This window comes from Choloepus didactylus, chromosome 1 (genome assembly GCF_015220235.1).
Source record: "Choloepus didactylus isolate mChoDid1 chromosome 1, mChoDid1.pri, whole genome shotgun sequence".
Lineage (NCBI taxonomy): Eukaryota > Metazoa > Chordata > Mammalia > Pilosa > Megalonychidae > Choloepus > Choloepus didactylus.
The window spans coordinates 228,183,658-228,196,097 of record NC_051307.1 but is presented as its reverse complement, the minus strand read 5'-3'; the positions used below and the strand labels follow the sequence as shown (position 1 = coordinate 228,196,097).

General features: G+C 38.1%; 1 long non-coding RNA gene across 2 annotated transcripts in view; it reads right to left on the bottom strand.

The window, feature by feature from the left end:
* Window positions 1-209: 209 nt before the first annotated feature.
* The window catches only part of LOC119507276, an 88,780-nt gene continuing 76,549 nt past the window's right edge, over window positions 210-12,440 (bottom strand). The window contains exons 4-6 of one of the 2 annotated variants that reach the window (XR_005211181.1): window positions 9,279-9,358; window positions 5,556-5,662; window positions 210-3,226 (exon numbers count right to left, since the gene is read on the bottom strand). This is a non-coding gene — a long non-coding RNA (uncharacterized LOC119507276). The remainder of the gene's footprint in view (window positions 3,227-5,555; window positions 5,663-9,278; window positions 9,359-12,440) is intronic. The other variant, XR_005211184.1, reaches the window with a different exon arrangement.

The following is a 12,440-nucleotide window of genomic DNA, read 5'->3' as shown; positions in this document are numbered from 1 at the left end:
GTCTTTGACTCATCCTCCTCAAAATGTCTCTTCCCTGTCTGTTCTTTTCTGATCTTCAGGGCTTCCCCACTTCCACTCCAGCATTTTCAGCCGTTGTTCGAGTGCGTCTTCATTTCCCTTTGTATGTAAGGGGGTAAACAGGCCTGTCAGGCAACTCTATTTTCTTGAGGATTCTGATACATTAAAATAGAAAGAAATGTCAAGACAGATTAAGCAAATTGTGGTAGATTTTAATGTTTCCAAAATTGAAGTACATTTTCCCAATAATAGCTTAACCACAGCATGCAATATAGTTGCATTATTCATAAAATGATTATAGATTGTACTTTAAAAAATTTAGCTAGTAGTGGTACTAAAAGAAGGTGATCCAGTACAAGGTGATAAATTTAAAAGTATATGATATACACCATTGTCCTTCAGTCCTTTCAGTGCATCTCTTGACAATAAGTAAATTCATTGAGAAATAATGTAGCATCAAAAGCCTAAAATTACATGATTATATCACAATTCTAAGCCTTTCCTGAGCATGAAATGGACCAAATAGCCATTCAGTTTCCTCTGTAAGAATGAATGAGGAGCTGTGTTTCTATGCAAATGAACAAAGAGGTGAGTTTAGGCACAAAAATGTGGGAATTGAGGCAAATACTTCAACTAGGGCCAATTGTTAATCGTCTCTTAATAATACCTACCCACACAATCCTCAATTAATTCAGAATTGAAGGATAACAATTTTTTCTGCATGAAGAGAACCCCTTGCCGACAAACCCACATTGAAGATTTGGGGAGGGAATATATGATTACAGCGATAATGACCACTTCTGAATGAGAGCTGATGATTGAGAACATCTCTTTTTGGATACCTGCATCCACTAGAGATAGTTTATTTTTTAAGGATTTTATCAACTCTGATGGTAAAAAAAAAAAACTTTTCATGCAATTTAGGATCTCACAGCTTTATTGAGCAGTTCATGAATCGGGCAACATCCCATTCAGAAAGTAGAAGGGTACCCCACTAAGGGGTTGAGAAGGGGAAGCTCATATAGGGCAATTGCAGAAGCAAGTGAAGAAGTGTTCTGATTGACTGACAGTAAGTTTCCATTTTACTTAGAGGGGGTCTAACAAGGTGGGGAGCAGGTGGTTGCTCAGGAATGAGGAAGTTAGCTGGGGATAACTGATCAGCTATACGTAAATTTGGTTTCCTTGGCAAGTCTGGCATTTATCGGAAATAGGATCTAGATTAGGTTTTTGGTTTTGCTGACAAGGGTCTTAGCCTGGGCACCTCCATGTTGGGCCAACTAGACTTGCTTTATCAGTCCCTCCCTTTTAAGCTGGCCCCTGGCCAGGCCAGGAGCTGAATCAAAATTAAAGGCATTAGCACCATTCTCAGTTACCATCTGGTGGCTCTAGATGGCTCTTGTACGTGATTAACTCCAGATTAAAGATGTCAAGGGGTTTGTTATTTTTGTTCTCTTCCCACTTCTGTTGTTCTAGATGGACAGCTGGGTGTAACCATTTAAACTTTAGAGAGGATGCAATGCACCAGAGAGACTATCATGATTACTGTGAGTAGGAAAATGCTCAGTGTTAGGAATATTCTTCTGAGCCAAGCACCCTAGGACCCAAACCAACCCAAATCAAAAAATCAAAGAATGATTCCAAGGAAAGACAGACTTGCTTGAGTTATGTGGCGTTTGGCTATTTCATGTAACTATTTTTCCACTTCCCCAAAAGTGTTTATCCGGGTACAACAGGTGGTACTGATAACAGCACAAATTCCTCCTTGCTCAGCCAGCGAGTATTCAAGCACAACTCCATTATCTAAAACAATTCTTGCTAAAGAATCTAAAGATTTTTGTGGTGCAGCAATAGCTTTTTCAGGGGACTCAGCAATTTCTCCCACTGTTACAGATAAGTTGTTGACCGTATTTCCATTTATGTTAACTCCCAACCAAGGAAATAAGAATCCAATGAAAGAGGCCCACCCAGATTTAGTGACACCCTCGGGCAACTCAAGTTTGGCTCAGGAGGGTAAATTAAGTGAGTTAGTCCAGTGTGAAGCTTCGGATTTCTTAGGGAACTACTCAGAGGCTCAGTCCACACTGTCCTGCCATACGTTGAAATGTCCAGGCATACGGAGAGAGTGGGTCATGGTCTCAGCCCTTCCACAAATGAAAATACAACCCAAAGGTGTGCATAGAACACCAGTAAGTGTTTGATTATTTGTTTGGAGAATGCTTGAGTTGGCAGTTTCTAACCATACATTGCTTATGCAATTGTCACAATATCTTATATTTGAAAGGGGCCAAGGTGTCGTTTTTAAACAGAGCATTCTATATAGTGGGAGCTGTCCCGTCAAGTCTCTCGGAGTAATGATGTGAGGACAGGTGGTATCATAGTGAAGGTAATCTCTGGGCCAACATGTGTTCATGCAGAATGAATCTGGCCACCAGGGAATAGGCCCGATCTGTTTACATTTGCGAAGCTAAAACAAGGCATAGGTGACAAAGGCTGTAATATCCTGACCCTATAAGTTTGGGTGATTTTTCTAGCTTGATTGTAAAATACTGTGACATTTAGAATTCCTAAAAATTGGTCATTGGCAGGATGACAGGATCCCCTGTGTCATGAACAGATTGGGGTTTATGCTGGCAGATCCAGCAGTCAGTTAGATCTTCCCTTTGGCAATGGCCTGGGAAGATTAAATAATATTATTGTCTTTCCCAGTCATGGCAAAGAGGAAGGAAGAGGCAAATAGGAACAGTTCAAATGTCTTTGGTGGTAACATTTGTTAAGGAAGATGGAAAAGGTGTGCAAAAGTGGTGTGGAAATAATAAAAATGTAACGATAATTATAAGGAATAATATGGTAAGGAACATGACAGGAACATAGCAGTTCGTGGGGCCTTGTTCCACGATCTTGGTTGGAAGTTGTCTACCTCGTGAAGGCGTCCACTTCTCGTCCTAGTAAAATTTAGTCGTAGGTTTCCGGTTTGGTGACAGTTCCAATTGTTGGACGGTGGAGCCTTGTTATGTTGTGAGATGAGAACTCAAGGTTCGATCCTTTCTGGTTTGACTGTAGTATCAGAAGTTAAGGGGACTGGTAAGGACCCTTCTAGGGTGTTTTGTGTTGTCACTTTCGGTGTACCCAGTCGCCAGTAGTTAGAGTATTAGGAGCGTCGGGGAGATTTGGATCTGGAAATGTATCTTTATTTGTTGGAGATAATCTCCTGCATGATTTGTGAGAAATTTACAATATTGAAATTAATACCAATAATATTATACTGTGGTTTAATATCTGGCAGATCAGAACTCTTATAAACAGTGAAGATGTTGACAAATCTCTAGGAGCTTTATATAATTTTTGAAATGTTTATATTAATAGCATTTTATCCATATAAATTTAACCAACAGAGGTCAGAACATCCTATTTAATTCGACAATACTTCCTTGTAACTCCTAATATATCACATAAACCTAATGATTTCTAGAACCTCCCTTTTTACAAGGTGAAAGAGCAAATCCTTTGTGATTTTCCAGGGGCCCTCTGGAAAATACCAAAGATACTTTGAGATCAATAAGACATCATTTAGGGTTTGATTTTTGGAAGGCAAATTATCAACATGTGTCAGATTTGCACGTTTTGTTAAATAAGAAAATGGGTTACTGTGAAAGAGTATTTGGTTCCCTATTTAACCAAAGTGACAATAAAAGATTTTAAAAGTAAATAAGAGTTAACATGATTGTTAAAAAAAAAAACTTAGCTATTTTTAAAGTGAGGAGACATGTTCTCTAAAATAATAAAGGATGATAAGGTCAATATAAATATCAGTAAGGATTTGTTTGATAAGACATAGAATCTTTGCCTTCTAAGCAGAGTCATAGACTGTTAAGAAAAATCTTTTATAAATTCTCACTGAGAGCAGACCAATAATCCAAGAAAACTGTCATTTTAACAGAAAGAAAACCAAATTCTAATTTTGCATGAAGATACAGTCTGATTAAAAAAACTCTTTAAAATCTTATAATCCTATCAAATCTTAGTCACCCTTGACCATAACAAATAAAATTCCTTTTCTACAAACCTTCTACAACTTTCTATATCCATTCAAGTTTTGTCTTACACATTCCTGTTTCTCATTCTGCAACAACCAGTCACTTATGACAAAACTACTCTCTTTTTTCTTAAATGCATTCACATTCTGCACACATTACATGCTTAAGTTACCAGAAATATCTTGGGAACTCTCTTCAAGCTGACATCCTACAAAACAAAATTATCCTGAAAATAAATCCTGAAAATAAATTTTGTCAGAATAATAACTCAATTTGATGAAACACAAATTTACATTTTTCATCATCTTAAAGATCTAGTAGATATAATGCTAGCTTATTTTATCACTAATGCTGTATAAATTTAGGGAGAACATAGAATAAAATTGTAAAAGTAGAAAACAATTGTGCTTGTATTGTACTTAACATTGATAAATCAAAGGCAGAGATATTTTTTATTTAATAAGCAATATTAAAGTAGTCCAATTTATCAAAGGTTTATCTGAATTATGTGAACTTGAATTTTTTTAGAACCTTTGGTTTTAGTTATGTGAACACTTTTTCATTGAAAATATTAGAAATTCAATTTCCTTAATTTCTAGGAGTTCGGGAGCATTAATTTATAATAAGTACTTATTTATCTTTAAGCCAATTTGAGTAGAACTCCTTTAAGAGTTTTATAAGTTAATTTGGTAATACATCCAGAGATAGGAAAACATACATCAAATAGGCATGTAAACACAAATAGAGAACTTACAGCTTCAACTGTCAGCCATAAGTCAGACATAAAAACACAGAAACAGAAAATATAAAAATACAAAGCTCACTAGTTCATATAAGCTATTTTACAATTTGAATTTCTCAGCAGAATTTGAATATCAATTAAAATAGGCACCCCATTTGTCCTTATTTGGGAACCCTTTTCCATGAGTGCAGCTCAGAAATGAGTCCATTTGTTTTATTGGAATGTTCCCCATAATGGCCATTGGAACTCTAGTTTGTATTTGGTGAGATTTTCTATTTGGTTAGATAGGCACAACTTCTGGCCCTGTAATTTTTTAACATGTAATACACTGGATTGCCAGAGGGTGGAGAATCAAAGTTTTTAGAGTTTGGGTATCTTGTCTTTGTCATTTCACTTCTTACCTTGTGCACAGGACAGAGAAACCAGCAGTATCAAAAATGAAACCATGGGCTAAACCAAAGGCCAGGGACTTGGACTCAAAATCTGAGGCTTCTCGTCAATAAGATTGACCCGCTAACGTGGACAAAGCATTTTATAACTTGTGCACAGGTCAAAGAACATCTTACCCTTTGCATATGACAAAGAAACCAGTAGTAGCAAAAATGAAACTGTATACTACACCAAATGACTAAAGACTTTGGACTCCAAATTTGAGCCTTTCTCATCAATAAGATTATCCTGCTAACATTTGGACTAAAAGCTAGTGAAATTGGAGAGCTGAAACACAAAGAGAATGGAGCTCAGATCTGAGAGGTACTCACCACGACTGTTGGAGACAGCGGGGAGGACAGAGAACTCAAAGGGTTCCACGACACCTGTCTTTCTGGTCCCCAGAGCTGTGGGCAGTCGCCTTCAGATCCCATCCTCACTGCCCAAAGTGATTAAAGAAAAAGTTTTCATACAGTTTTGGAACTCAAAGCTTTATTGATTGATTCATGCATCAGGCAGCATCCCATTCAGAAAGGAGAAGAGAGCGCCCCCAAGGGGGTAGAGAGGGAAGTCCATATAGAATAACTGCAGAAGCAAATGAGGAAATGTTCCTGTTGGCTGACATGAAGTTTCCATTTTACTTAGGGGAGTCTTACAAAGTGGGGAGCAGATGGTTGCTTAGGAACGAAGGAGTTAGCTGCATTGGAGTGAGGATGTTGGCTGGTGATAAGTGATCAGCTGTATTTAAATTTGATTTTCTCAGCTTGCCTGGCATTTACCGGAAATAGAAACTAGCTTAGGTTTTTTGTTTTGCTGACCTGGGTTTAGCATGTGTGCCTCCATGTCGGGCCTATTAGATTTTATTTATCAACTCTTTCTAATATTTTATAGCATCTAGAGGAAAAGGAAACACTAATTAGTATTTAACTTCATTATCCTTGTTATCATTTAACTTCTCCAGTCTCTGTTTGCAGATAGATGTAAGTAGCAACGCAGAGCTTTGAGAGGAAATCAAAACTGCTGCTTTAAGGGAAAAATAAACTTAATCTTCTGTACATCAGTTATCTCCTTTTTCTCTCAATAAAATCTGAGAAAGCTTGTGGGCCAGTATCATTTAGCCGAAGGTCACATAGCTATTTAAAGGACACTAAGTGTCTTGACTTCTGATCTCATTACCTCTCCATTTTGCTAACTTTAGGGTTTAGTAATAATGATTCTCCAGTTGTAAAAATATCACAGATAACCCCTCTCCATTGCTATAACATTGACCAGAATCTTCTCCTTCATAGATTTTCTTGCTATGAACGGCCAGGAAGAAATGTTCAAAATCAGTACTCCAACACTAAGGAATGAAGATGGCAAAACGAAGCCACAGTTTAAGAAAACCAAAGTTTTTAGATTCCTCATCAAAACTGATATTATTTTGAAAGGACACAGGCAAAGGTTCGGATTTGCGGTGTGGTTTCATTGGTGGTATGCACGAAACTGCATGATTTAATATCTCTTTCCACAAAAGCAGTGGTTCTTAACCTGTTCGGGGTTACAGGTATCTTTGAGAAGCTATGGAAAGCTGTGGATCCTGTCCTCCCACTCCTACACCCACCAAAATGCACTTAAGCACATAGGCACTCAATTTTATATTCAGTTTCAGGGTATTCATTGACCTGGTTTTAGAACACTTACTCTAGAGCAGTGGCTCTAAATCAGGGGCACTCTTTCCATCAGGAGACATTTATCAATGTCTATAGACATTGGCATCTAGTACCTCGAGGAAAGGGATGTCACTAAAGATTCTGCCATGAATAGGAGAGCCCTCCACAACCAAGTACGATCCAGTTCAAAACGTCAGTGATGCCGAGGTGGGGAAGCCCTGCCCTATCTCCCTGCTGTCCAGCTTAGTAGTCACTAGCCACATATGGCTATTGAGCCTTTGAAATGTGGGTAGACTGAATTAAGATGTGTTAGAAATGTCAAATACACACCAGATTTTGAAAACTTCATTTAAAAAATAAGTAAAATATCTCATTAATAATGTTGTCTATTGATTACATGTTAAAATAATATTTTGACTATATTAGCTAAATTAAACTTATTAAAATTAATTTCAACTGTATTTTCTTATTTGGAGGTAATGTGGCCATTGGAAAATTTCATATTGTATATTTGGCTTGCATTTGGAGCTCACATCATATTTCTGTTTGACACAGCTACTCTAGATGCCATGGAATGAAATCAATGAAAACTAACAAAGATTTTGATTCTAAAGCAGAGTCAGCAAACTACAAGCCTATGGGCCAAACCCACCTACCACCTGTTTTTGTAAATAAAGCTTTGTTGAAACACAATTAAAACCTGTGTGCTTCCTATGGACGCTTTTGTGCTGCAACAGTGCAGTTGAGTAGCTGTGACAAAGACTGGACGGCCTGCAAATTTTAAAGCATTCACTGTCTGGCTCTTCACAGGAAAAGTTTGCCAACCCTGGGTCTAAAGGAATGTCCACTACTGGATGTTTACTCCCACATGGGTAGGGTAAAAATGCTGCCATCCTGACAATAGTGATTATTTCTTGGTTGCAGTAAGCAATTCTGGACATATGAAGAAGAGATGCTGAACAGAAGTGAACAACTATCACAGAACACACAGATTGGCCAACCTGCCCTCATATTTCTGTGCTTTGAATTCCTGTTCAACTGGAACATGACTCCTTTCAAAGGAAAATAAAAAGATACCTCATGTTAGAAATGGTTCATTAGTTCAGTCAACAAATATTTACTGAGCACCTACTATTTCCCAGGCACTGTTCTAAGAGATGGAGATATGACCATGAGCAAATAAACCAAGTGCCTGCCCTCTGGTGCTTGTATTCTCCTGGGGGAAAGAGAACATAAACAAACAATGAAATATCTAATTTGTCAAGTAGTGATAAGTACAGTGAAGAAGAAAACAAAGTAATGGGATAAAAAGTGGTGGGACGTAGGCGTTACGATTTTATAAAGGATGATATGGACGCGGTACGCTTCCCTGAGAAGGCAACATTTGAAAGTGTGCAAAACAGACAATCTCACTTACTATTTGTAGCATTGTCAATTGTCAGCCTTTCCTTAGAGCAATTTGATAATATATGTGTAAAACATCAGTAGTGACCCGGTAATTGTATGTGTAAGAATTTAACATAAGCGATTATTGGAACCATTGTGCCAACACACGGGTACAATGTTCCCTGCAGCATTTTCCTTATAATTAAAAAAATGAAAACTACTCAAGTATTCACTAAATTTATTGGTATGCACAATGTTCATGATATAATAAGTTCTAGAAAGCCAGAGAATTATTATAGTCTAATCCAAGTTTTAGAAAAAGTGTGTTTCTAGAGAAAAAAAATCTCAAAATCTTAAAAAAAACCATTCCCCACCTTGCAGGACCCACCTTAAAATACCCAGCATGGGCCCTAAAACCTCAAGAATACCTTTCCCTAATTGTCCCATTTGGACACATTAAGAGCTGCCATGCGGCTTCTCCCTTATTGCAGCAGGATTAATAAACATAACTTTGCTTAATCAACAGGGTATCCTGCTGGTCTTTGTAATTCTGTCCATCAAGATGCCCTTATTTCAGTTGCTGTGGGCTGCCATATTCCAGCGTCTCTGGGTATCTACTGTACACAACTCACAAAAAAGTCTATTTCCAGCCAGCACTGTTCCCCTTTCAGGAACTTCAACTCCTCTTATTCCCTATTAAGGCTCTTGGCAAATATCCTTACGGATACAAAGTAGTACCCAGATGTAAAACGAAAAGCTCAAACCGCCCCCAACCCCCAAAATAAAAGGAACCAGATCTGTTGGTGTTCAGAAAGATTCTCTCCTAATTTAAACCTTAAGAGATGCTTGTGAGCAGAGACAGCCGAGTTTCAGCTTTTATCAACTTTCTTGGTGCAACAGCTATATCAGTGATGCCTAGGAATTAAGAGTGTAAACTCCAAGCACAATGGAGAAGCAAGCAGAACACAAGAGAAGAGAAACAGAAAAAAAAAATGTGTGGATTAAGAGCAGACATACCTAGATACATATATGGCTCCCCTTTTCCATGCCTGTGAGTCCTTGGGCATCTCAATGTCCCCAAGCATTAGTTTCCTCAACTGTAAAATGGAAAAAAAAAACATATTTGCAGAGTGGTAAGAATTAAGTTACAAGCTTAAACACAAGCTCTATAAATGGTAGCTATTATTCTATTTCTATAAACCATACCTAAAAGCTCCCAGATGAAATTTAAATAAGATATAACTCTGATTTATATTTGAATCCTGATGTGTCTGTTACTAGCCATGTGTCCTTGGGTAATTAGTCCCTTTAAGTTTTCATTTTCCCACCGACAAATCCAAAAATATTACTATCTCCCTCTATAATAAGTGAAAGAATGTATTTAAAATATTTAGCACATTGATTCAATCAATTCATATTGAGAGTGCACAGTCTGGAGTCAGACTGTCTGTATTTAAAGTCCCCATTTACTTTCTCTAGTATTTTGCTCAAATTACTTCAACTGTCTTCATTCATAGAGTGCACGTATACTATATTTCTTTCAGAAGCAGAGTTCTTCTAGACCATTAAAGTGGGACCACTGGAGTAAGTCAAGGTCTCGCTCCCTTTTTCTCCCAGAAAGTCTCTGATATACCAGTTTGAACTCAAATCTGATTTTCAGAAAACAAACTCCTGTAGTTCTTTAGATTTTCCCTACAAAGCATAGCTACCCTCTTGTCCTCCCTATTTTCTCTTTTGGTTATTTGCATCTGCATGCAAGTTTTACCCAGAGATGATTTTTCCAGGGACTTATCTACAAAACAGTCCAAAAAAAGAGTATTTTAGGACCAGTGATCTGATACCTTGAAAATGAGCATCTTCCATGACTGAAAATTATAAAATTAGAAATACTTTAGGTAGAAAATATGTCCATGGTCTGGTAAGGTATTCAGATGCTTTTCACTAGTACACATTCGTGTTATTTAATTTCTCCAGGAGCAGGCAAGAAAAATTCCAAGTGTCTGCCTATGGGGAGATGTCATTTCATGAACGAAGAAGTAATGAATAATAAAGATGGAATTTCAAGGAATCATTTCTGAGGGGGAAATCACAGCTATTAAATTATTCAGTTCAAGAAACTATCATAGATGTCCTTACGTTCAACTATATTTTTTCAGCCACACATCAGTCCATGCAGTCAAAAAATATTTCTTTAGCTACTGTGGCATCTTAGGCACTCTTGGAAGGAAGTTACAGCAAGTTCACTGTGATTTTAGGGAATAACCCGCATTGTTTGAATACTTTTTTTGTTTCCAACAAACAAGGCAGGAAGTAGTATCCAGAAGGTGAACACAACAGGTAGTCCAGGAACCTGAGGATAGAAGCAATATTGGGTATGTGGTAAAAATAGTGGGGGAAATGAATAGAAGGGAAGTTGTAAAAGGAATGTATCCCAGACTACCTCAGTCTTCTCCTCAGGTGGAGGACAAGGATGACATGGTCCTATCACAAAGTGCAAAGTAATTTTAGAGGTATGGTCCAGCAGTCAGGTGAGGGTTCAGCGATTCAGACATGTTACAGGAATTCACATGTGACTCCGAAGGCCTTGCTTTAACCACTAGTGTCTCTTTCAAGGAATCTGATAGATGGCCAAACTAAAATGACCGATAAGGTCTCTTTAATCATACTTAGGCGTCTTTCTTCCCACAAAGTCTTCCCTAAGTCTGTTTTAGCTTTTCTCCTCCGTTCGCCCGTAGCCTCCAGTTCCTTCTCTTCTGGGGACAGTACCCACTCTGTGTGGTAATTGTTTGCTGCCTTGCCGTTTTCCCATACTAGAACACAAGTTTCCTGAAGCCAAGGACTGGCTCTTATTCAGTATAATATGTCTGGTGTGTGGCATCCTGTCAATGCTCAGTAAGTGCCTACTGAATGTGGTTGGTGAGTGGTGGTGGGGGAAGGGGGTGTGGACCGATGGACGGAAATGGTTGGTTGGATCTATAAATGACTAGTGATGAGTGAAGGCTCTACATACTTGTTGACCTGAGAGGAGTTGAAGATAATAGTTGTAATGGTAAATAACAACAATCAAGTTGGCTATTGTTTGTTAACTTAGATGTCAGTTATTGATCTAATTGGAATTAGTATTGCAAAATATAATGGAAACTTCAGTCTAAACTTTCCCAGTAGCGGATGGCATGACGGTTATGCCCTTTTCTGTGTAGCCTCCAGAACTCAAGATTCCTGCTCCCTCATAGACCCATCTCTGTATGGGCTGCATGCATAGATGTGCCCTGGGTATGCACAGTTCCAACCCAACCCGGGAGGCTGCTGCTCAGCTTCCTCCTTATGAACCACAGACAAGTAAGCAGCTTGAGCTCCTCTGCTCCTCCTTTACAACTCTTTATGCCACACTAATGGAGGACAAGGCAAATTATAAACAGTATGCAATATATGACTTCTAAGAAAGAAAAAGAAAGTAAGCCCCTTACATGCATATAAAAATGTATAGAAGGATATGTCAAAAAGATAATGGTGAATATTCTTGGAGTGGAAGGATGACAGATGGAGAATTTAGGGGCCTTTTGATGATCTCTGTTTTTTAAATTTTTTCTATATTTAAACTGTATTTCTGATGAAACCAAAACAATTTTAAACTTAAGATCAAATTCTGAGCTCACAGTAATAATTGAAACTGCATTGCTTTGCCACTCTTCATGTACTGCTTTTCCAATTCCTTAGGGTTATATAATGGGATGCCCTAAGGTGCTAGCTTCTTAGCCCTTAGCACAGGACTCTGCAGAGGAGGAGCTTGATGCTAAATGAATGAACTCGCAGTTTGTATTTACAATTAAAGAACTCATGCATTAGAAGTGAGGATGATGAATTTTTTAAACCTCATCTAAAAATTGAAGAGAATCTAAGGATATTTGTACACTTCAGGGCTGTCAATCCTTGGAAAAAAGTTGGTTTCAGATGAGAAAGAAGTTACAAGTAGGCAAATGGTTGTGTCAGTTATACAGACATGCTCATTGATTCTGACTGGCTTTTGAATGGTGCAACTTCATTTTTCTTTCTTGTTCTTCTTAAGCATACAACTTTCCATCGCAAAGCAGGCCTGTCCTTGTGGTGCTTTTTAGTGGAAGCCTTGTCTTGGTACGCGGGTTGCCTGCGAGTCCAGGGAGGGACAAGGAAGCCCATGTT